Below are 25936 nucleotides of genomic sequence, written 5' to 3'. Positions count from 1 at the left end.
GAGTAGCCTGCACAATGAGACACTGATTCCCTCTAAAGATCTGCTTATAAAGGATCCAAATGATTTAACCAGAATCAGCTGTGGTGAGCTACTAACACATTAACACTTTGTTAGAAGGGAAAAAGTGACCTTTCCAATCTCCTGCTAACATACACTCCTTCTCTCACCCTGTCACAGTATAGATATATATTGTACCAAAATACCATCAGATATATGTCAAAATATGTACTTATAAATAAATAGAACATATTCTGCTGTATGAACATTGGAATGTGAAAACTTTTTACTTTCAACTTGTAATACTAAATAGCACTCCACTTGTAATCTGGCCTTTAATGGGTTGTGGATTAAAATAAAAAAAATTGCTATTTCATAACATAAACCTAAAGGAGTAATTTATCATGCATTTTATACTCTGCTGCTGGTATAACAAGTCATGGCTGCACATATGCAAACAAATCAGCACTAGAATGCAGTGAAAGACAGATTACAACATGACAGAACCCATGAGAAAAGGGAGGAGGTGAATAACCTTAATTCTACGCTTATAAAATGTATTTATGGATCAAGTAAACAACGTGTAAAGCGCCAGTGGGTTGAATAAGATATAAAAGGGTTTAATATAAAATTTAAAAGTGCAAAAACATGTGATCTATCTAACCATCTGAGGATATATCCAAACACGGTCACAGTAAATAGAGCATTACACAATGTTATGCAAAAAATAAAACAGGTAAGATTAAAACAAGTACGTAAAATTAGGTGCACCTAAAGATGTATAGAGTACCGTCTAGAGGTAAAAGCGGAGACGTGTCCTACTCCCTGTAATCCATAAACAAAGTCAAAGTCAAATATAATGTCAATTGTGTCCAAGAAGTGAATAAAGTGATGAGTGGCTCCGATGTGTGTTCGTGAATAATCCAGTGAGTGTGCACAAAAAGTAAAAATAAAAATAAAAATAAGAAAAAATATATGCAAAAATGTAAAAAGTACAAAAATATAAAAATATAAAGTTGTATTAAACCTTCATAGATGATTCATATTTGCCAAATCTTGAAAAATCGTGAAGAGTGATTCCATGTGTGAAAAAGTGAAAAAAGTATAAAAATATAAAAAACCAAACAGAGAACAAAAAAGTGGTTAGTTGTTCCTTTGGTGTATAGGGTCTTCTAATCTTCTTCAAATACCTGTGGAAAATAATATGACATAGTGCAATATTGCTAGTGACCCAATATAACAAATTAAAATAAGGCTTAACAATACTGTCGACGCGTTTTGGCCTTCTATCATAGGCCTTTATCAAGTCTTGATATATATATATAAGATATATATATATATATATATATATATATATACAGTATATATATATATATATATATATATATATATATATATATATATATATATTTATAATAGAACTTATTTCCCTACAGTGGGTATTGAAAAGAATCACCCCCTTGAAAATAATCACATTTTGTTGCTTTGCAGCCTGACATAAAGACAGACACAGTTTTTGTTTATCCAGTTGTAATTACTCAGTGCAACTTATAACATCCAAGTGAAAGATATAACACCAAAATGTCAGGCAAAAATAAAGAAAATTCAAAAACAGAATCTCTGAGTTGGAAAAAGGATCACCCCCTCCTAAAATAACTTGTAAACTAAATCAGGTGTAGCTAATCACCATGTCAATGGCACACACAAAGCCATTTGACCTTCAACTGTGAATAGCTGTGGGCATTTTGATTAGCTCAGCATGAAAAGAGCTTTCCTGGAGCATCTCAGTCCCTGGTAGTGCAAATGTAGCAAACAATCAACTATGGGTGGCAAGGCACTGTCAAAAGATCTCCGGGAAAATGTTGTGTACAGGCACAAGTTAGGAGATGGACACAAGAAAATATCAAAGGCTTTATTAATGCCTAGAAGCACAGTGAAGTCTATTGTTAAGAAGTGGAAGGTATTTGGTACAACACAGACCTCCTCTGGGTCAGGACGTCACTTCAAACTGGATGAAAGAGCCAGAAGGAAACTGGCCAGGCAGGCTACCAAGAGGCCCACAGCAACTCTGAAGCAGTTGCAGGAATTTATGACGAAGAGTGGTCATTGTGTGCATGTGCAAACAATATCACAAATTCTCCACAAATGTGGTTTGTATGGGAAGGTTGCAAGAAGAAAGCCACTCAAGAAAGGCCATATGCAGTCACGACTGAGCTTTGCCATAACACACCTAGGAGATTTTAAGGCCACATGGAAAAAGGTGTTATGGTCAGATGAGACTAAAATTGAATTATTTGGCAACAACAACAAACGATATGTCTGGAGGAAATCCAATACAGCTCACCATCCAAACAAACACCATACCTACAGTAAAGCATGGAGGTGGTAATATCCTGTTATGGGGTGTTTCTCTGCAGCAGGCACTGGAGCACTTGTCAGGATAGAAGGAATAATGGATGGGGCAAAATACCGTCAAAATCTTGAGGAAAATCTTCTGCCCTCTGCCAGGAAGTTGTCAATGGGAAGAAAGTTTACCTTCCAATATGACAATGACCCAAGGCACACAGCAAAAATGACCACACAGTGGTTGAAGGACAAAAAGTAAAATGTCCTTGCATGGCCTAGTCAGAGCCTAGACTTAAACCCCGTTGAATATCAGTGGCATGAGTTGAAGACTGCAGTCCACAAACTGTCACCATCAAATGTAAATGTAAATGTAAGAAGAGTGGGCAAATATTGCACTGTGTAGATGTGCAAAGTTAGTAGAGACATCGCCCAATAGACTAAAGGCTGTAATTAAAGCAAAAGATGGTTCAACAAAATACTGACACAAGGGGGTGATCCTTTTTCCAACTCAGTGATTCTATTTTTGAATTGTCTTTATTTTTGCCTGACATGTTGGTGTTATATCTTTCACTTGGATGTTATAAGTTGCACTGAGTATTTACAACTGGATAGACAAAAGATGTTTCTATATTTATTTCAGGCTGCAAAGCAACAAAATGTGATTATTATTTTTACCCACTGTATGTGCAGAACTGTGGATTGTGAAATATTTACAGTAAATACATAGTTAAAATCATTATTAAATATGAATATTGCATTAATATGTTTTTTTCATGTTTTAATCTACTTAACTGCAAAGGGCTCCAATGAACTTCCATATATGGCTATATATGTATACATATGTATTTACATGTATACACATTTAAATACATAAATATAAGTGTACATGTATATATACAGTATATATATATATATATACATATACATCTTAAGAAGACATGTATATGTATGTATCTTTATGTTAAAGCCCCTTGCCTGCCTTTTTTTCTAACACCTGAGACCTCATATGTTTGAGCCCTTATAACTTTTTTGTGCTATTGTTTAAAAATAATTTTTATTAGATGGTTTTATTTTGAGTGTAACTGTACTTTCTAATGTATTTTTGATGTGTTTTGTGACACTTTTTTGTTTTGCGAAACAGTTAACCAGAGCTCTGAGATCATGCTAACCTGACGCACATTAACTTCAATTACGCTCAAGCGATCGTGTTTACTTTCAACTGGATGCGTGCAAACACCCACGATAAACCCCTTATGGCTCATGCGTAACCATTAGTGTTCCACTCATAATCTAGCCCCTAAATTATCTATCTATCTATCTATCTATCTATCTATCTATTGGGTACTTATAGAGCGCAACCTAATCACCCATGAGGGTCTCAAGGCGCTAAGGGAAAGCGGATAGGAGGAGGGGGGAGGGGATGGGCATTCAGTCGAATTGCCAGGTTGTAAGGTCCTTTCTGAACTTTGTAGTGGTTAAAGGGTCATGAAACCCAAAAAAAATATTTCATGATTTAGGTAGAACATACAATTTGAAACAACTTTCCAGTTTACTTTTATTAGCAAATTTGCTTTATTCTCTTGGCATCATTTGTTGAAGGCGCAGCAAACCACTACTGGTTTCTAACTAAACACATGGGTGAGCCAATGACAATCGGTATATATATACAGCCACCAATCAGCAGATAGAACCTAGCACCTTTGCTGCTCCTAAACTTACCCAGATAAACCTTTCAGCAAAGGATAACAAGATAAGGAAGCAAATTAAATAATAGAAGTACATTGGAAAGTTTTTTTAAATGGTATGATCTGTCTAAATCATAAATGTCGGAGGGGCAGTGCCAACGGTCGAGGCAACAGGACGCATCTAAGGAAAGCTCCTGGCGCTATTTTAACTTTTGGAGGCTTATTATACAGATTTTGCCCAAAATTTGGTATATCCTTGAATATTTAGTAAGGTCCTAATGGCATCTGGAAAGTGGGAAAATTCTAAACAACTTTACGAACTGTTTAAGATCATCGGTTAATCTAAGATGTGACTGCTATCGTGTTAAGGCCATGTGCGTTGCTAACTTTATTGCGTGATCCCCCATGGCTTTCAACAAGAAGGAGATAGACGAGACTGTATTGCACAGTCTTCCACACGGGTGAACTCAAATTGATTGATCATATCATGGCATCTGTGGCATACATTTTCAGGGAGCTGAGCCGCCTCCTAGATGACCACCGAGCCAAGTTTGAACACATGCTACAAGTGGCGTTACAATCCGATTGTTTTGCCTGCTTCTAGCGCTTTGGGGCCCCAGCGCTTACAAGACACTTGGAATCGGAGTGTGAAAGGGCAGGAACTTGTCTCCAAAATATCACCCACAGTAGAAGGTGAGGAGGTGGTGATTGTCGGTGCCACAAAAAGTTATATTATTCTACTGCGGACCAGGGATTGCGACATCGGTGTGGCCCGACCAGTATTTACATCAGACCAGGCAAATAGGAGGGATACACCTGGGAAGGCTCTCGCTGACAAGCTCCCTCACCATCCAGGAATGTCTGCATACTTTGCCACGATGGATGGGTGTCAAAGCAGGAAGGTTGGCATTGGATGACTTTCAAATGTATATATTTCCCCCTAGTTCTCAACATGCTTCTCACATTATATGAAACGGCTGATGCTAAACTAACTCAAAGTTGTGGAATGACAGTCTTATTATATGGACTTTAAGAGGCTTGTACAGGACGATTTATTTTCATTGCAGGTCCATAAGTTGTTGAGTATATGGGATTCTGCTGATGTTCAATAACTTTCAAATGTTATCCACATTAATACTCTTTTGTTCTTGAATGTCAGACTTTGCACATGTTTACTCTTTTCTGCGTTATGTGTTCTTGCATTTATAAGTATGTTGTAGCAAAGGACATGTTATTTTATTTTGCACTATAGTATATGTTAATATGAGTGCATAATGTAGGCATTATGTGGCCTATAATTGCTCTGCATTGTGGATAAATGTTAGCCATTGATAGTGGGATGTTATTACTTATTTATAAGCTCATATTTATTGTTGATCTCTTAAGTAACCCCCAAGTGTTTTATCAGTAAGATCCTCCTGTTTATAATTGATGCTTGACCTCTGCGGAGCACTTATCAAACTTATTGTATATAATAACTCATTTAGGTCATGCTCACCTAATATAAGATCTCATGTCTGCGCTACATAGGTACTTCGACCGTGCTCCTACCCCCCCCCCCCATCCATTAATACATTAAAGCAGGGTAATTATGGCTTGGAGTATTCACTTGCGGTTTCCCTCACAAAATACTGCGCTAACAATTTGCATTCCATCAAAACTGGCTATAATAAATATTGTGTTACGCGATGCGTATTGAAATAGGTCTATTTATATTTAAGTTTCTAAATTATATTCATGTCATATGGCTACTTTTTTTGCTGGCACACTGCTCTATAATATGTTATCTCTTTTGCAGAAAGCCTTGCCTAGTGAGCAATGTCTTAATGATTGGACAGATAATCCTCTGGTTATCTGGGTGTACACTTTAAACTTGATTTTTCGAGGAGCTTTATATTCATATTACACTTAAGTTTCAAATGCTTTATTATATTTTTGCCTAGAAACATATAGTTAACTATATCAGTTTAAAATTTAGCTTTGCCAGTTTTATCCAGTTATTTATTATACTGCATTGGAGAAAATACAGAAAATGTGAGGTTCATTCTTAGTATAATGCATGAACGTGAAGAAACAGATAGGACTGTATAATATGGTAAGATGTATGATGTTTCTCTCACCTTTTTCATTTATATCTCTGATAAGCAATTTGTTCACTGTTTTTCGTGTATAACCTCATCCTGGAGTATTCACTTGCGGTTTCCCTCGCAAAATATCTCAATAATAATTTGTATTCTATTAAAACTGGCTACAATAATCATTGTGTCATGTGATGCGTATTGAAATAGGTCTATTTATATTTACGTCCTTCAATTATATTCACGTCATATGACTACTTTGCTCTTCTTGCCGGCACACTGCTCTATATTTTATCTCTTATGCAGAAAGCCTTGGCTACAGAGGCATCTAGTGAGCAATGTTTTAAAGATTGGACAGATAACCCTATGGTTATCTGGGTGTACACTTTAAACTTGATTATTCAAGGAACTTTATATTCATATTACATTTAAGTTTCAAACGCTCTATTATATCTTTGCCTAGACACATATAGTTAACTATGTCAGTTTAAAGTTTAACATTTAGTTATGCCAGTTTTATCCAGTTATTTATTATACTGCATTGGAGTAAATACAGAAAATGTGAGTTTCATTCTTAGGCCTCTAGTTATCAAGGTCTGTCGGACCTGATCCGACAGTGTGGATCAGTTCCAACAGACCTCTCTCAATACGGCGAGCAATACGCTCGCCGTATTCAGCATTGCACCAGCAGCTCAGAAGAGCTGCTGGTGCAGCGCCACCCCCTGCAGTCTCGCGGCCAATAGGCCGCCAGCAGGGGGTGTCAATCAACCCGATCGTACTCGATCGGGTTGATTTCCGGCGATGTCTGTCCGCCTGCTCAGAGCAGACGGACAGGTTATGGAGCAGCGGTCTTTGTGACCGCTGCTTCATAACTGCTGTTTCTGGCGAGTCTGCAGGCTCGCCAGAAACACGGGGCATCACGCTCCATTCGGAGCTTGATACATATGCCCCTTAGTATAATGCATGAATGTGAAGAAACAGATAGGACTGTATAATATGGTAAGGTGTATGATATGTTTCTCTCACCTTCTTTCTCTTTTATATTTCTGATTCTTGTAATGCAATTTGTTCACTGTACTTCATGTATAACCTCAATAAAAAATTATTTTTAAAAAACAAAAAAAACATAAATGTCTAATTATGACTTTACTGTCCCTTTAATGTCCCATTAAGATGAAAACTATTTTATAGTACACTGTCCCTTTAACGTGTTGATATTATTAAAAGCCCAGTACTTAAAATGTACTTGTGTTGCTTTTTTTAAGTTATTAACTTGGGATGACATCATATTGCATTATCACTAGCATGTGGACTTACTGTGATGTTACTTTAGCGTGACACAAAACAATGGACTTGGATCTCTGTGACTAACCATATGATCTTGCACTTTTGTAACCTAAGGACTCTGTTATTCTACACTGTATTTGTAATTACTATACAACAAGCATTTGTGTATGTCATCATACAAATGCAAACAGAAAGAAAAGCAGTCTACCAGGAACGAACAACAGCTCAGTGGCTTGTTATATGGCTCAGTTACCACCTGGGAGTAGCTTCTTTTAGCCTAATTGTACTTTTCACAGAGAAAACTTTCCTGAAGTATATCAGTCTGATCCCACCTAACAAGGTCAGCCCGGCACCGAAATACCAGGCAATTCTCTTCTGAAGAAGGGAAAAGGCAACCCCAGATGATTGTTTCTGCGTCCTTTGGGCCTCGTCAGTGAGGTGCAGCCATATCCCTTTAAGCACATTGGGAAAGGCGTTCACGTCTGGTTTTCCCTATCACCCTTAGGGAGACTTTCCCCAGGGTCATAATACAAATGCAAACAGAAAGAGAAGCAGTCTGCCAGGAACGAATAACAGCTCAGTGTCTTCTTCTAAGGCCTGGTTACCATCGGGAAGTAGCTTCTTTTTGCCCAATTGTGCTTTTCACAGAGGAAAACTTTCCTGAAGTATATCATTCTGATCCCGCCTAACAAGGTCAGTCCAACCCCAAAATACCAGGTAATTTTCTTCTGAACAAGGGAAAAGGCAACCCCAGAAGAACATTTCAGCCTCTTTTGGGCCTCGTCAGTGAGGTGCCATAGAGCACGCTACTAGGACAGTAACCGGGCCATAGAACAAGCTACTGAGCTATTGTTTGTTCCTGGCAAATTGCTTCTCTTTCTATTTGTATTATGACACTGGGTAAGGTCTCCCTAAGGGTGATGGGGAAACTAGATGTGGACTCCTTGCCCAATGTGCTTAGAGGGATATGGCTGCACCTCACTGACGATCGTCTGGGGTTGCCATTTCCCTTGTTCAGAGGAGAATTGCCTGGTATTTCAGGGCTGGAGTGAACTTGTTAGCCAGGATTAGACTGATATACTTCTGGAAAATGTTTCTCTTTGAAAAGCATAATTGGACAAAAAGAAGTTACTCCCAGGTGGTAACTGTGCCATAGAAGAAGTCACTAAACTGTTGTTCGTTCCTGGCAGACTGCTTCTCTTTCTGTTTGTATTTGTGTATGTCATGTTTAGAGCATGTCACATCTTTTTCACTTATGAGTTGTGTTCTGAACATAAAGGTGTAATATTTTTATGTGTCATAATCTAATTATAGTGTACATATGTGTTATATGTGTTATTCATGTGCACGTGTTTTATATGCTGTGTCTTAAAGCAAACAAAGCACAATATATTTTTTGATTATGTATATATATATATATATAAATGTGTGTGTGTGTCAGTGGCTGCTGGTGGATTTTGAAGATGGTGGGGCGCTGAGACCAACTAGGGCCCCACCCACCTCATATGCCCCTCCCCCACCAATTTTTTTCTATTGCCACATAGAGACTTTTTTTTCTCAATTACACACAGATACACACATAAACACAGATACACACAGATAACTAATAAAACACATGTAACTCATAAAAAAACATAAAGCTATGGAAATAAGACTGTCAAATAATTATTTATTGGGAATTTAAAATGTATACTGTCTGAATTTATATTTCATATGGGGTAGGTAGACAGTATAGAAATATGTCACTTTTAATTTTTAATATTGCATGTGCTGCATAAATATCATCATTTTGTTAAAAAACCTGTATCAGTTGTGCAAAATTTGCACAGCCTTTTCTTAAAACTCCTATTACACATTCACTGATGTTTTTGAGAAACACATTGATCTACTGACACTAAAATTCCTGTATGCAACTTCTTTCAAAGAAACACTTTACAGAAAATGGTACAAACAAGATGTTGTTATTTTTATATATATATATATATATATATATATATATATATATATATACTGTATATTGAACATTATGGAAGACAATATTTTATCAACTGACAATCAGTATTTTATGTTAAAGAAAATATAAAATTTTTACCATCTGCAGAAAAGTCAACAGGCTTTAAGCCACTATAATAAAAATGATAGTAACACATACCAGGGGCGCGATACGATATACGGCGCAGGTTTTGCCGCAAGCGTGGAAATCTGCGCCGCCCGTAGTTTCAGCTCGCAACTCGAGCTATCCCATATACGGCGCCATCAGAGGCTAAAGTGCCATAAGTCTCACAAACCAGCGATGTCCAGAAATCTGCGTAAGTACAAATTTCTGGAGTCGCCAGTGACTTACGGCACTTTAGAAACTGCCGCCATATAAAAACCTGACTAAGTTATTAAATCACCCGTACTGTCTAACACGCCTCCCAAACATAGCCCGACACGTATACCCCTCTATCCGCTATCCACCCTCACTCTCCTAATAATAATAAATGTATTAACCCCTAAACCGCCGCTCCCGGACCCCGCGGCACCTAATAAAGTTATTAACCCCTAAACCGCCGCTCCCGGACCCCGCAGCCTCCTACATTATCTATATTACCCCCTAATGTGAGCCTCCTACACCGCCGCTACCTATTTTATCTATATTACCCCCTAATGTGAGCCCCTTACACCGCCGCTACCTATTTTATCTATATTACCCCCTAATGTGAGCTCCTACACCGCCGCCATCTATATTACCTACCCCCTAATGTGAGCCCCTTACACTGCCGCCATCTATATTACCTACCCCCTAATGTGAGCCCCTTACACCGCCGCCATCTATATTACCTACACCCTAATGTGAGCCCCTTACACCTCCGCCATCTATATTACCTACCCCCTAATGTGAGCTCCTACCCTGCCGCCAGCTATATTAAAATTATTAACCCCTAATTTAATCCCCCTACACCGCCGCCAGCTATATTAAATTAATTACCCCCTAATTTAATCCCCCTACCCCGCCGCCAGCTATATTAAATACATTAACCCCTAATCTAATCCCCCTAAACTAATCACCTCTATTACCAGCCCTTTAAAGGGCCTTTTGCGTGACATTGCCCCAAAGTAACAGCTCTATTGCCAGCCCTTAAAAGGGCTTTTTGCAGGGCATGCCCCAAAGAAAACAGCTGTTTTACCAGCCCTTAAAAGGGCTTTTTGTGGGGCATTGTCACAAAGAAATCAGCTCTTTTGCATCTAATCTAAATCCCCCTATACTGCAGCCACCTATAATAAATGTATTACCCCCTAATCTAATCCCCCTACACCGCCGCCACCTATATTAAATGTATTAACCCCTAATCTAATCCCCCTACACCGCCGCCACCTATATTAAATGTATTAACCACTAATCTAATCCCCCTACACCGCCGCCACCTATATTAAATAGATTAACCCCTAATCTAATCCTCCTACACCGCCGCCAGCTATATTAATTATATTAACCCTAATTATATTAATATCGTTATTATATTATATATATATTAAGTATAATAACCCTATCAAACTCTAACATCCCTAACTAAATTCTTATTAAAATAAATCTAATTAATATTATTATTATTAATTAAAATATTCCTATTTAAATCTAAATACTTACCTATAAAATAAACCCTAAGATAGCTACAATATAATTAATAATTACATTGTAGCTATTTTAGGGTTTATATTTATTTTACAGGTAACTTGGTATTTATTTTAACTAGGTACAATAGCTATTAAATAGTTAATAACTATTTAATAGCTACCTAGTTAAAATAATTACCAATTTACCTGTAAAATAAATCCTAACCTAAGTTACAAATACACCTACACTATCAATAAATTAAATAAACTACAAATATCTAAACTAAACTACAATTAAATACACTAAACTAAATTACAAAAAACAAACAATCACTAAATTACAAAAAACAAACAAACACTAAATTACAAAAAATAAAAAAAGATTACAAGAATAGCAACATTCTCCAGTTAATCTACTGTCTCTATATATATAAAATCTTAACATATTTTAAAAGGTGTTCATGTTTTTCTATACAGAAGTTTTGTGTGACAGAAATGCCTTTGATAGATTAAGTGGATCTGCTGATGAAGAAGTTAGGTTTAAGAGCTTTATAGGGGTACAAGACCTATGTATTATTTTACTTACAGAACTTACTTTGTTTAGTGGTAATGTGTGAAAGTCATGCAGCAGTCATAGCTAAATGTCTTCTGTATTTTTTGCCTCCGTTTTGTAGCATTTAGGACTAACCACCCGCAGAAACAATTTTTAAGTGTCACTGATCCATGAGAAACCACTTTAGCTAGCAATGTAAGTGCTTCGGAGTGTATGTATTAGCAGGCACCTGTGTTTTCTAAAGGGGGTGCAGCTTAAAGGGATATAAACAAATGTTCTTTTGTGATTCAGACAGAGCATACAATATTAAAAAGTTTCTAATTTACTTTTAATATCACATTTGCTTTATCCCCATGATATTCTGTGTTGAAGAGATACCTAGGTAGATGTCTGGAGCACTACATGGCAGGAAATAGTGCTCTTGCATTTGAATACAATTCTTGCAAAACTGCTGCCATATAGTGTCCCAGGCATGTGCACACTCTTGAGCTTAATATATGTATGCCTTGAATTATACCTCAAAAAAAATATTAAAAAAAAATATATATATATATATATATATATATTGTAAACATTAAAGGGACAGTCTACTTGGCTCTTTTATTGTTTAAAAAGAATGATAATGCCTTTACTACCCATTCACCAGCTTTGCATAACCAACATTTGTTATATTAATATACTTTACAGCCTGTAAAGTTTCCCTGTTTCTAAGCCCCTGCTGCCCCCTCTTAAATCTTGCACAACAGACAAGTTGCTAGTTCATGTGTGTCTTATAGATAACATTGTGTTTACTCCTGTGGAGAATGATAATGGTTATACAAGAACTAGCACTGATTGGCTAGAATTCAAGATTATACAAAGCACCAAGATAAGGGGCAGTCTGCAGGTGCTTAGATACAGGGAATCATAGAGGTAAAAAGTTTAAAAATGTAACAGTGTTGGTTATGCAAAACTGGGGAATGGGTAATAAAGGTATTTCAATGTAAGAGTGTTGGTTCTGATAAACTGGTGAATGGATAATAAAGGGATTATCTATTTTGTTAAACAATAACAATTTTCAAGTAGACGGTCCCTTTAATATAAAAAAAAACATTTTAGGTGTGCTGCTAGTGAAAGGCATATGTGCCTGCAGCCTGCAATTGGGTGACCTTGCTGTTCCTATAATTAGTTTATTAATCTACAAAATAACAAGGACAAATAATGTTTGGACTTTCTCCCACACACACTTTTATTATTCTGTATATATGAAAAAGACCCGCAATACTTAACCACACAGACTGGCTTTTTAACTTGAGTCACTGTAGGACCTTGTGTGTGTGTATATATATATATATATATATATATATATATATATATATATATATATATATATATATATATATATATATATTTTAAACATCTTCCAGTTTAACCCACCAAATGTCGACAGCCTGGGTGCAAAGATAAGGCAGTATGCAGGAACAAACGTTTGCACTCACAGGTCTTTTTTAAATTTTTAATGTGAAACGTTTTCGGGGTGTTACAACTCCTTCATCAGCATGCAACAGTGAATATAATCAAACATTTTATAGTGTTATACAAGAATAGTGCACCAAACACAAACCTCACATCTCCCCCAGTTTTCGCGGCAAAATTATCGTCAGTGGAACGCATAATGCGTTCCACCATCATGGCTAAAACCGGAAGTTTAAAACGTCACTTCTGGTTTTTCGCCGAGTTACATATATTTTACAGAAAAAAAACAAATATGTCAAAAAACCTGATTAATATACAGGTTATACACACAGTGTGTCAGTGTAGAAAAAAGGTGCCTGAACGGATAGCATCATAATAATAAACTCAGTGTATCATGGTTAAACTGTGTTAGTATTTATATACATTGTCATGGCAACCGCTGCCATGGAAATAGTGATAAATAACGGCTCAAGTGCATACATGTGTTATGGTGAGTGACAGCAACCGTGTTAGTGAACAGGCTTATAATTACTAAAGTGTCTTAAAAACGGGATAAGAATCATACATTATCCCTAAGACTAAACATGTCAATAATTAAAATCAAAATTGGGTTACAAAAGTGTGCCATTATTAACACGTCACCCGAATGTGTAAGGGGTGAATCTGAACTTAATTACAGGGATAAGAGAGATGAAAATGTGCTGAGATAAACCTGCACTAGATTACAGTTATTGGATAGATGGAATAACTAATTGAGCGATAGGGCTAATCTGGACAGATATGTGCAACTCACATCTCTGTCAAACCTCTGACCAAATGTGATAACGCAGGCCATATATTATATCAATAGATAAATACATTATATCAATAGATAAATACTTTTGTAAGATCGAAGATAGATATACATTATATCAATAGATAAATACATTTGTAGGATCGAAGATAGATATACTGCCTATACACTTAGCCAAGTAGGTGTTAGATAGATGAAATAATGATATAAAGAATAGGGCTTATCTGAGAACATGTGTACAAAACACATCTGGGTCACAATCCTATGACCAACTGTAGCAATCACACCTAATACTTTATATCAATCGATAAATACATTTTCAAGACCAAAGATAGATATGCTGCATATGCATTTGCAAAGTGGGTGTCAATATGCCAGTGAAACAACAACAATATATGGCATATATTATCAGAAGGTCCCCAAGTATATTTGGTATTCCTACCCACATTGCCTAGAATGCTAAGGTTTTTAGTGCAGGTATGGGTAACTAACACAGGTAGGCCAGGCTTCCACAATGTGTATTGGAATCATAATGATCCCAACCCACAGTGCTGAGAGAATAATGCGGGATGCCCCCTATAAAGGAGGGGCACCGCAAAATGCAACTCAGAGCCACAATGCCGCCCTTACAGTACCCCAAGTATGTAGTATATAGATATATATATACACCCAAATATACCCAAAACCACTTTACACATGCTTTTATGGCCTTGTGAATAATTATTTATCTCTATATACAGTATGTAACCTCTTGAAAAAATTGTTGTACCATTATCAAGCAGCTGCAAAGGATTTATAAGACATAAAAAGACATCTGATAAATAAGTATATTTGTTTTTAGTACAGTAATCCATTGTACACTGAAAAAAGACAATATTTATAGTTACCCTCTTTCTCAGCCAATCATAAAAAGGCGGGTGCTCAATTCTGACATCCCGTCTTTTATTTTCCCTATAGCTAATAATATTCCAGTAAGAGATTTTTTTCAGAAATCAATATTTTAAGAATGAAATTATGAGAGTCAATTGGCAGATAACAGTGAATGGTCCTGGTAGAAGAGGGTGAAGATAAAGACTGTTTATCTTCAAGGGGGGAGGTTGATGACGACAAACAGTGGGTTACTTAAATGAGGGGGTCTTTTTGGGTGGGTGGTTTCGTATGCTTATGGTGGAGGTTCCTTTGGGGAAATCTTGTGTAGTTGGGTAGTGGTGGGCGGCAGTAGCATCCAGGGACAATGCAACTTGGATGAGGAGTAAAGCAGAGGTTGTGTGAGTTAGGAGGTATTTGTAGTATGGGATATTGGTAACTGAAGGGCGCTAATAGTTATGAGGAGCATTTTAGTAGGGGTGTTAGTGGTATAGGGGAATTCCATTATAAATATAGCACATACTTTTAGAGATAATTACATATTCAGGTTTCTATTCGCATCTGATGTAGGGAAAGAGATGTTAACATCTTGAGATGTGCATATAAAATGTTTAGTTATGTGTAATGGAACAACTTATTTTAATTATTTATTTTGCCTCCTTTTAATGTAATGTAGTGCTGATAATTGAGCAATTTTTAATTCTCAGAACATGAAAAGCATCCTGCTAACTTCTCAAGCGTAACTCTGTTATATATCTGTGTCTAACTGATAACAACTGCAGAGTACTTTATACTAACTCTATGATCATGGGAAGCCTTGTGGTCTGCACACTATAGCCCAGATTGGCTCATCCAAATATGGCAAATGGTGGGTGGAATTTGACTTTAGAAAAATAAGTGCAGTAAAAAGAAGGTTGATTTTTTTTAAAAACGTTGAGACATATGCTATTCTATAGCAACACAACAGAAATGCCTTGTAAATTACAAGGTGTTTACTGTCCCTTTAAGAGAAAAACCTCTTAAAATCAGTTAGAGTTAAACAAAATTCCCCCTCTCAACCATTAAAATGAATAGTGAGTTGAAGAGGGTGATTTAAAAATGCAGTTTTCTAAAAATATATAAATTTACCTTGTGTTCCCTTATAGGTTAGCTGTAGGGCATCACATTTCTTTGCGGAAAAGTAACATTTCTATACTGAAGTAACTAATACATTTACAGAATTAAATAGTATAGTAGTAAAATATCCAATGTTATCTCTGAGTTTTGTTTATAACACTATAAGAGCTCTTATACTCATTATAACATCAGAGCTTGATTTCAGCACACTTGCCCTTAATAGATTAGAAGAAAGTGTATGTGCACACGTGAAAACAAACTTGCCCTTACTAAATATAGCTTTGAAATGGAATTTAACCACCATAACACATGTGAATAGAAGCAGTCAGCTTTGTATTGATGTTTTTCTTTGGTTACTTGCTTTGCTAATCTAGAGATTCGATTTCTGGTTTTCTGCTAGTAACCCAGTTATGAGGTCTGATGCTTTCCTCTGACCTACTTTCCATATATACCCAACAAGATGCAGTGCATTATTCTTGTAGATGATGTTAAACAATCATAAAAAAATGCTATGTTCAGCATTCATGTGACTATGTCTTTGTATATTTATTTCAACACATTTACATATTTGGTATTCAGCTTACGTAACATGTAGATAAGGTGTAATGCAAGGACACTGTTGTAGATAAAAACAACCTGAAGTGCCTGGTATTCTCAACATTCATACACACACACACATATATATATATATACACATCTTTACATTCAACATTCACCTTTGCATTTGTGTGTGTGTGTATATATATACACACAACATATCCAAAACCTGGCCCTCACCAGCACTCCACAGGCCTGAACACTGACACACAGCTGTACAGTTCCCACCAACTCAGGCAGTTAACCCCTGAGCTGCCTGGGTGACAGGCACATATGAAAACTTACAAAAAATTATCAACACAACACATAGAAAACTAGGCACACAAAAAAAGCAAAAGTGGTAGACTCAATTGTAATTGGCAAGGTTTTCTATGTGTTGTGTTAGTATAATTTTTTTTTAAGTTTCCCTATGGGCTTGTTACCCAGGCAGCTTAGGGGTTAACTGCCTGGGTTGCTGGGAACTGTATAGCTGTCTATCAGTGTTGAGGGCTGTGAAGTTTACAGTGACTTAGGATGTGTACCCGGTCTGGTCTGAAAATGCGGTCCATTTGTGTGTTTTATATATATATTACATATTCCTGTGCAGCCTTCCCTTGTTTTCAGTTTGTTTGGATTTGAAAGCTTGCATTGTGTGGCTGTTTTAGGGTTTTGGCAGATGCGATGACTAACCTTTCCATTTTTGCTTTTAAATCTTAGCTGAGAGCTTCTAAGTGAGTGCTGGGTTTTCTCTGTGTGTTGTATTAATTTGTTTTGTAATTTCCCCTATGGTTCTTGCACCCAGACCTGTCTGGGGTTAACTGCTTGTGGCTCTGGGGACAGCACAGCTTCCTGTGAGTGCCAGTGGCACCCAGGGCTGAGCATGTTGCAGGGTCATGGGATGTGTACCCGGTCCGGTATGAGAGTGCAGTTCCCTTCCGTGTTTTGTATATGTCTAGGGTGGTTACATATTCCTGTGCACCCTTCCCTTGTTTTCAGTTTGTTTGGATTTGAAAGCTTGCATTGTGTGGCTGTTTTAGGGTCTCAGGTATTGGAAAGGACCTTGACGTGGTGCCTGAGCTTATCCCATTTGGCCAGATGCGATGACTAACCTTTCCATTTTTGCTTTTAAATCTTAGCTGAGAGCTTGTAAGTGAGTGCTGGGTTTTCTCTGTGTGTTGTATCAATTTGTTTTGTAATTTTCCCTATGGTTCTTGCACCCAGACCTGTCTGGGGTTAACTGCTTGTGGCTCTGGGGACAGCACAGCTTCCTGTGAGTGCCAGTGGCACCCAGGGCTGAGCATGTTTCAGGGTCATGGGATGTGTACCCGGTCCGGTATGAGAGTGCAGTTCCCTTCCGTGTTTTGTATATGTCTAGGGTGGTTACATATTCCTGTGCACCCTTCCCTTGTTTTCAGTTTGTTTGGATTTGAAAGCTTGCATTGTGTGGCTGTTTTAGGGTCTCAGGTATTGGAAAGGACCTTGACGTGGTGCCTGAGCTTATCCCATTTGGCCAGATGCAATGACTAACCTTTCCATTTTTGCTTTTAAATCTTAGCTGAGAGCTTGTAAGTGAGTGCTGGGTTTTCTCTGTGTGTTGTATCAATTTGTTTTGTAATTTTCCCTATGGTTCTTGCACCCAGACATGTCTGGGGTTAACTGCTTGTGGCTCTGGGGACAGCACAGCTTCCTGTGAGTGCCAGTGGCACCCAGGGCTGAGCATGTTTCAGGGTCATAGGATGTGTACCCGGTCCGGTATGAGAGTGCAGTTCCCTTCCGTGTTTTGTATATGTCTAGGGTGGTTACATATTCCTGTGCACCCTTCCCTTGTTTTCAGTTTGTTTGGATTTGAAAGCTTGCATTGTGTGGCTGTTTTAGGGTCTCAGGTATTGGAAAGGACCTTGACGTGGTGCCTGAGCTTATCCCATTTGGCCAGATGCGATGACTAACCTTTCCATTTTTGCTTTTAAATCTTAGCTGAGAGCTTGTAAGTGAGTGCTGGGTTTTCTCTGTGTGTTGTATTAATTTGTTTTGTAATTTTCCCTATGGTTCTTGCACCCAGACCTGTCTGGGGTTAACTGCTTGTGGCTCTGGGGACAGCACAGCTTCCTGTGAGTGCCAGTGGCACCCAGGGCTGAGCATGTTGCAGGGTCATGGGATGTGTACCCGGTCCGGTATGAGAGTGCAGTTCCCTTCCGTGTTTTGTATATGTCTAGGGTGGTTACATATTCCTGTGCACCCTTCCCTTGTTTTCAGTTTGTTTGGATTTGAAAGCTTGCATTGTGTGGCTGTTTTAGGGTCTCAGGTATTGGAAAGGACCTTGACGTGGTGCCTGAGCTTATCTCATTTGGCCAGATGCGATGACTAACCTTTCCATTTTTGCTTTTAAATCTTAGCTGAGAGCTTGTAAGTGAGTGCTGGGTTTTCTCTGTGTGTTATATATATATATACAAAAGTGAGTACACCCCTCACATTTTTGAAAATATTTTATTATATATTTTCATGTGACAACACTGAAGAAATGACACTTTGCTATAATGTAAAGTAGTAACTGTACAGCCTGTATAACAGTGTACATTTGCTGTCCCCTCAAAATAACTCAACACACAGCTATTAATATCTAAACCGTTGGCAACAAAAGTGAGTACAACCCTAAGTGGAAATGTTCAAATTGGGCCCAAAGTGTCAATATTTTGTGTTGCCACCATTATTTTCCAGCACTGCCTTAACCCTCTTGGGCATGGAGTTCACCAGAGCTTCACAGGTTGCCACTGAAGTCCTCTACCACTCCTCCATGATGACATCATGAAGCTGGTGGATGTTAGAGACCTTGAGCTCCCCACCTTCCTTTTGAGGATAACCCACAGATGCTCAATAGGGTTTAGGTCTGGAGACATGCTTGGCCAGTCCATCACCTTTACCCTCAGCTTCTTTATCAAGGCAGTGGTCGATTTGGAAGTGTGTTTGGGGTCATTATCATGTTGGAATACTGCCCTGCGGCCCAGTCTCCGAAGGGAGGGGATCATGCTCTGCTTCAGTATGCCACAGTACATTTTGGCATTCATAGTTCCCTCAACGAACTGTAGCTCCCCAGTGCCGGCAGCACTCATGCAGGCCCAGACCATGACACTCCCACCACCATGCTTGACTGTAGGCAAGACGCACTTGTCTTTGTACTCCTCGCCTGGTTGCCACCACACACGCTTGACACCATCTAAACCAAATAAGTTTATCTTGGTCTCATCGGACCACAGGACATGGTTCCAGTAATCCATATCCTTAGTCTGCTTGTTCAGCAAAGCGTTTGTGGGCTTTCTTGTGCATCATCTTTAGAAGAGGCTTCCTTGACAGCCATGCAGACCAATTTGACAGCCATGCAGACCAATTTGATGCAGTATGCCGTGTATGATCTGAGCACTGACAGGCTGACCCCCCCCAACCCTTCAACCTCTGCAGCAATGCTGGCAGCACTCATACGTCTATTTCCCAAAGACAACCTCTGAATATGACGCTGAGCACGTGCACTCAACTTCTTTGGTCGACCATGACGAGGCCTGTTCTGTGTGGAACCTGTCCTGTTAAACGGCTGTATGGTCTTGCCCACCGTGCTGCAGCTCAATTTCAGGGCAATCTTCTTATAGCCTAGGTCATCTTTATGTAGAGCAACAATTCTTTTTTTCAGATCTTCAGAGAGTTCTTTGCCATGTTGAACTTCCAGTGACCAGTATGAGAGAGTGTGAGAGTGATAACACCAAATTTAACACACCTTCTCCCCATTTACACCTGAGACCTTGTAACACTAACGAGTCACATGACACCAGGGAGGGAAAATGGCTAATTGTGCCCAATTTGGACATTTCTACTTAAGGGTGTACTCACTTTTGTTGCCAATGGTTTAGACATGAATGGCTGTGTGGTGAGTTATTTTGGGCGGACAGCAAATTTACACTGTTATACAGGCTATACACTCACTACTTTACATTGTAACAAAGTGTCATTTCTTCAGTGTTGTCACATACACCTTTTTATTTCTGCTTAAGAAACAAGGCATTTAAAAGAGTGCAGAAGTAATTATTGACTTGTTGCATCTTTTTACCAAGATTAACTATCCAGTAGCATAAAACACTATGAAGCTGCAAGGTTTTACATGAACACAACCTATAAAATTGATAGGATACATTACATTTCAAAAGTGCCCAGCTTTGCTAAACTAACATTAACCCCCCCCCCCCAAAAAAAACAGTTAGTGATTACAGGCTCCTTGCTGCCCCACAATGAAAAAGGGTATCTTATCAAAACTCAGCTCCACTTACCCCCCTTTCCATCATCATACTACCCGCCACCCCAATGAAGACACAGACGCACATTGTTGGCGGAGTTAGAAAGGTCACGTTTATTAAATTAAAGCCAAATGTTTGCCTTTATGGCAGAATTAGAGACATAACCAAAATAAATCAAAATTATATAGTATTTACATAATCCAAATAGATCACAAGAAATTGGCAGCAAAGAATTAAGGGGCCCCACATTTCAAGTGGCAAGAACACATACGCCACCTGTGGCGCAGCTGCAAAAGAGGGTCCCAGGGATAACCAGTGGCATAGAAAAGCACTATAGCTTGGCCTGTCAACCACGCCCATACTCCTGTATGCCACCGGATCCCCCCCTAGACCTTCTGTTTTGCCAATACAAATTGATGTTATTTGTATTATTGTACGTTTGGGAGCAGTGCTCTAAAATCTGCTACTATACAGCTGGAATCCTACCTGAGAGAAATCACTACCTCATTCAGACAAAAACCTGAAATACTGGGGTTTGTCTCTGGCTAAAATGACCCAAAAAGTGAAAGACTGTTCAACTTAGCGTCGTACTGATAGCAGAAACTTATAGCTGAACAGAAAAACAGACTTATAGCTGAACATGCAGAGATGCTTCTGTTCCTTAATAAGAACTTGCCACTAACTTTGAAAAATTATTCTAATTGCTAGATTGCCTGTTATACTGCTAGTTATACTGCTAGTTCTCATCTTGAACAATTATGATCAACACATACTGTACTCTGAGGAACATCCATAGCCAGGGCTGGACTGGGAATAAAAAGCAGCCCTGGAAAAATATGAAGACCAGCCCTATTTTCTGTTGAGTTAGTAAAATGCAAATGCCCCATTTTTCTGGGATACTCCTTTCCCAATATTATTTTCAGAATTAAATTATATTACTTTGTATTAAGTACAAATGTCAGATTGATGAGTTATATAGGCACTAGTGATGTCGCGAATAGTTCGCCGGCGAATAGTTCCCGGCGAACATAGCATGTTCGCGTTCCCCGCGGCGGGCGAACATATGCAATGTTTGATCCGCCCCCTATTCTTCATTATTGCGTAAACTTTGACCCTTTACCTCACAGTCAGCAGACACATTACAGCCAATCAGCGGCAGACACTCCCTCCCAGACCCTCCCACCTCCTGCACAGCATCCATTTTAGATTCATTTGGAAGCTGCATTCTTAGTGAGAGGAGGGACAGTGTAGCTGCTGCTGATTTAATAGGGAAATTGATAGCTAGGCTAGTGTATTCAGTGTCCACTACAGTCCTGAAGGACTCATCTGATCTCTGCTGTAAGGACAGCACCCCAAAAAGCCCTTTTTAGGGCTAGAACATCAGTCTGCTTTTTTTTTTTTTTTTTCTGTGTAATCTAATTGCAGTTGCCTGCCTGCCTGCCAGCGTGTGTGTCAGGCTAACAGCGTATACTGTGCCCACTTGCCCAGTGCCACCACTCATATCTGGTGTAACAGTAGTGTAGATTTAAAAAAACAACAACACTTTTTTGACAGTGAAATAATAGCAGACAGCTGCCAGTACCCAAGGTGGCCGCCAATAAGGCAGATGGGGAGGGTTAGAGAGCTGTTTTGGGGGGGATCAGGGAGGTTGGGGGCTAAGATAGGGATGCTTCACCACAGCATATGTAAATATGCTAAAAAAAATAAAAAAAATTTAAAAACCTTTTATTTTAGTACTGGCAGACTTTCTGCCAGTACTTAAGATGGCGGGGACAATTGTGGGGTGGGGGAGGGAAGGGAGCTGTTTGGGAGGGATCAGGGGGTCTGATGTGTCAGGTGGGAGGCTGATCTCTACACTAAAGCTAAAATTAACCCTGCAAGTTCCCTACAAACTACCTAATTAACCCCTTCACTGCTAGCCATAATACACGTGTGATGCGCAGCAGCATTTAGCGGCCTTCTAATTACCAGAAAGCAACGCCAAAGTCATATATGTCTGCTATTTCTGAACAAAGGGGATCCCAGAGAAGCATTTACAACCATTTGTGCCATAATTGCAAAAGCTGTTTGTAAATGATTTCAGTGAGAAACCTAAAATTGTGAAAAATGTAACGTTTTTTTTTTAATTTGATCGCATTTGGCGGTGAAATGGTGGCATGAAATCTACCAAAATGGGCCTAGATCAATACTTTGGGATGTCTTCTAAAAATATATATATATATATACATGTCAATGGATATTCAGGTATTCCTGACAGATATCAGGGTTCCAATGTAACTAGCGCTTATTTTGAAAAAAAGTGGTTTTGAAATAGCAAAGTGCTTTTTGTATTTATTTCCCTATAACTTGCAAAAAAAGCAAAGAACATGTTAACATTGGGTATTTCTAAACTCAGGACAAAATTTAGAAACTATTTAGCATGGTTGTTTTTTGGTGGTTGTAGATGTATAACAGATTTTGGGGGTCAAAGTTAGAAAAAGTGTGTAAGATATGATGAAAATAATGGTATCTTTAGAAAGTCCATTTAGTGGCGAGAAAAACGGTATATAATATGTGTGGGTACAGTAAATGAGTAAGAGGAAAATTACAGCTAAACACAAACACTGCAGAAATGTAAAAATAGCCCTGGTCCTTAAGGGAAAGAAATTGAAAAATGGCCTTGGTCCTTAAGGGGTTAAAAAAAAACCTAGAAATTTGACTGTGAAATAATAGCAGTCAGTGGAGGGGGGCGGGATCGTGGGTGGGGATGTCCGGGGGCGCGCACGGACGTGCACGGGAGGCTAGGGGCGGGCGCGTGCACGGGGAGGGAGCGGGTGGGAACCGCTACACTACAGAAAAAGTTGGTGTAAAATTAAAAAAAAAAAAGGAATAAAAATTTTTAAAAAAAAAGATCAGGCAGGTCGTGGGGGTTGGTCTGTGGTGGGGGGGGGGAGCTACACTACAGAAAAAAATAAATAAAAACAGAAAAAAATACTTTTTTTGCAAACTGGGTACTGGCAGCCAGCTGCCAGTACCCAAGATGGCCGCCAATAAGGCAGATGGGGAGGGTTAGAGAGCTGTTTTGGGGGGGATGCTACACCACAGCATATGTAAATATGATTAAAAAAAAAATAAAAACCTTTTATTTTAGTACTGGCAGACTTTCTGCCAGTACTTAAGATGGCGGGGATAATTGTGGGGTGGGGGAGGGAAGGGAGCTTTTTGACAGGGATCAGGGGGTCTGATGTGTCAGGTGGGAGGCTGATCTCTACACTAAAGCTAAAATTAACCCTGCAAGCTCCCTACAAACTACGTAATTAACCCCTTCACTGCTAGCCATAATACACGTGTGATGCGCAGCAGCATTTAGCGGCCTTCTAATTACCAGAAAGCAACGCCAAAGTCATATATGTCTGCTATTTCTGAACAAAGGGGATCCCAGAGAAGCATTTACAACCATTTATGCCATAATTGCATAAGTTGTTTGTAAATAATTTCTGTGAGAAACCTAAAGTTTGTGAAAAAGTGAACAATTTTTTTTATTTGATCGCATTTGGCGGTGAAATGGTGGCATGAAATATACCAAAATGGGCCTATCAGGGTTCCAATGTAACTAGCTCTCATTTTGAAAAAAATTGGTTTTGAAATAGCAAAGTGCTTCTTGTATTTATTTCCCTATAACTTGCAAAAAAAGCAAAGAACATGTTAACATTGGGTATTTCTAAACTCAGGACAAAATTTAGAAACTATTTAGCATGGTTGTTTTTTGGTGGTTGTAGATGTGTAACAGATTTTTCAGGGCCTGCCAGGGCACAGTGTCACACCAGTGCAACTCATATCTGGTGTAACAGTAGTGTACATTTTAAAAAATTTTTTTTTTTTGACTGTAATAGATTGAATAGCAGTTAGTTGTCTGCAAGCGTGTGTGTCAGGCCTACATCGTCTACTCTGCCAACTTCTGCCAGTGCACAGTGCCACTCATATCTGTTGTCACAGTATCTTGCACGCATAGTACCACTAATCGAAAAAAAAATGACAGGCAGAGGCAGGCCACCCCGCAGGGGCCGTCGTGTTCATGGTGCTGTGATTCCCTTTGGCCCTAGAATAATGCCCAGTGTTCAGAGGCCACGTACCCTGAACTCGAAACGTTCTGAGGACATAGTTGACTGGCTAACACAGGACACCCAATCTTCTACAGCTTCTGCTCGGAACCTTGATGCACCATCCTCCTCCAGCTTAGCTTCGGGCACCTCTCAAGTTACCACTCGCCCGCCTGCCGCCACCACCAACACTAGCACCACAGCCGCTTCACTTGATCTGTCAGAGGAGTTATTTACACATCAGTTGGAAGAAATGAGTGATGCGCAACCATTATTGCCAGAGGATGTAGATAACAGGGATATGTCTCAGTCAGGCAGCATTACACACATGGACGTACAGTGTGATGATGATGATGTTGTACCCGCTGCGGGAGTTTGGTCTGTCACTGTGAAGCGGGCGTAACAATTACACTACCTAATCGATACAACATCATACCTGATGTTTTAAAGCACGTTATTTCAAACAATTTAGGAATGTTAGGTGATTTATGCCCTTTATGGATTAAAACCAGACTGCATCAACTATGTAATTTTCCATGGGAGTTTTGCCATGGATCCCCCTCCGGCACGCCACAGTCCAGGTGTTAGTCCCCTTGAAACAACTTTCCCATCACTATTGTGGCCAGAAAGATTCCCTGTGGGTTTTAAAATTCGCTTGCCCATTGAAGTCAATAGGGGTTTGCCCGGTTCACCGGTTCGTGAACTTTTGAGGAAGTTCGCCGTTCGCAAACCCAAATTTTTATGTTCGCGACATCACTAATAGGCACCCTACAACCAAATTGCATCCAGTAATCACCCCTTTAAATTGTAGCTTTCCAGCCCCAACTGCTGCAGCTGTTATTTATTATTGTTATTATTAATATATTAACAATAGTAATATATTAACAATAGTAATATTCCCCAAAAGACCAGAACATTTTTAGCATTTTTGCCATCACTACATTTAAACAGAAATAGAGCCTTTTTTATATTTACTTATCAAAACTATATATTTTTTTTAGTAGACAACCCAAAGTATTTATATATACAAAATATATCAAATGACAGATAATGGATAATGTACACCTACATTTAGTACAGCACTGTGACATAGTGCAAACTGGGTAGACCGGATCCTCAGAGTTATCCAGTGAAACTCTCTTCTAGGTATAAGGAACACAGGACTTGGAAATACCACAATTGACTCTTCGCTCGCAGTAAACTCTAGAAAAGATGGTACAACCGCCACAT

The sequence above is a fragment of the Bombina bombina genome, chromosome 5 (assembly GCF_027579735.1).
Source record: "Bombina bombina isolate aBomBom1 chromosome 5, aBomBom1.pri, whole genome shotgun sequence".
NCBI classification, from domain to species: domain Eukaryota; kingdom Metazoa; phylum Chordata; class Amphibia; order Anura; family Bombinatoridae; genus Bombina; species Bombina bombina.
This window is presented reverse-complemented; position numbering follows the sequence as displayed.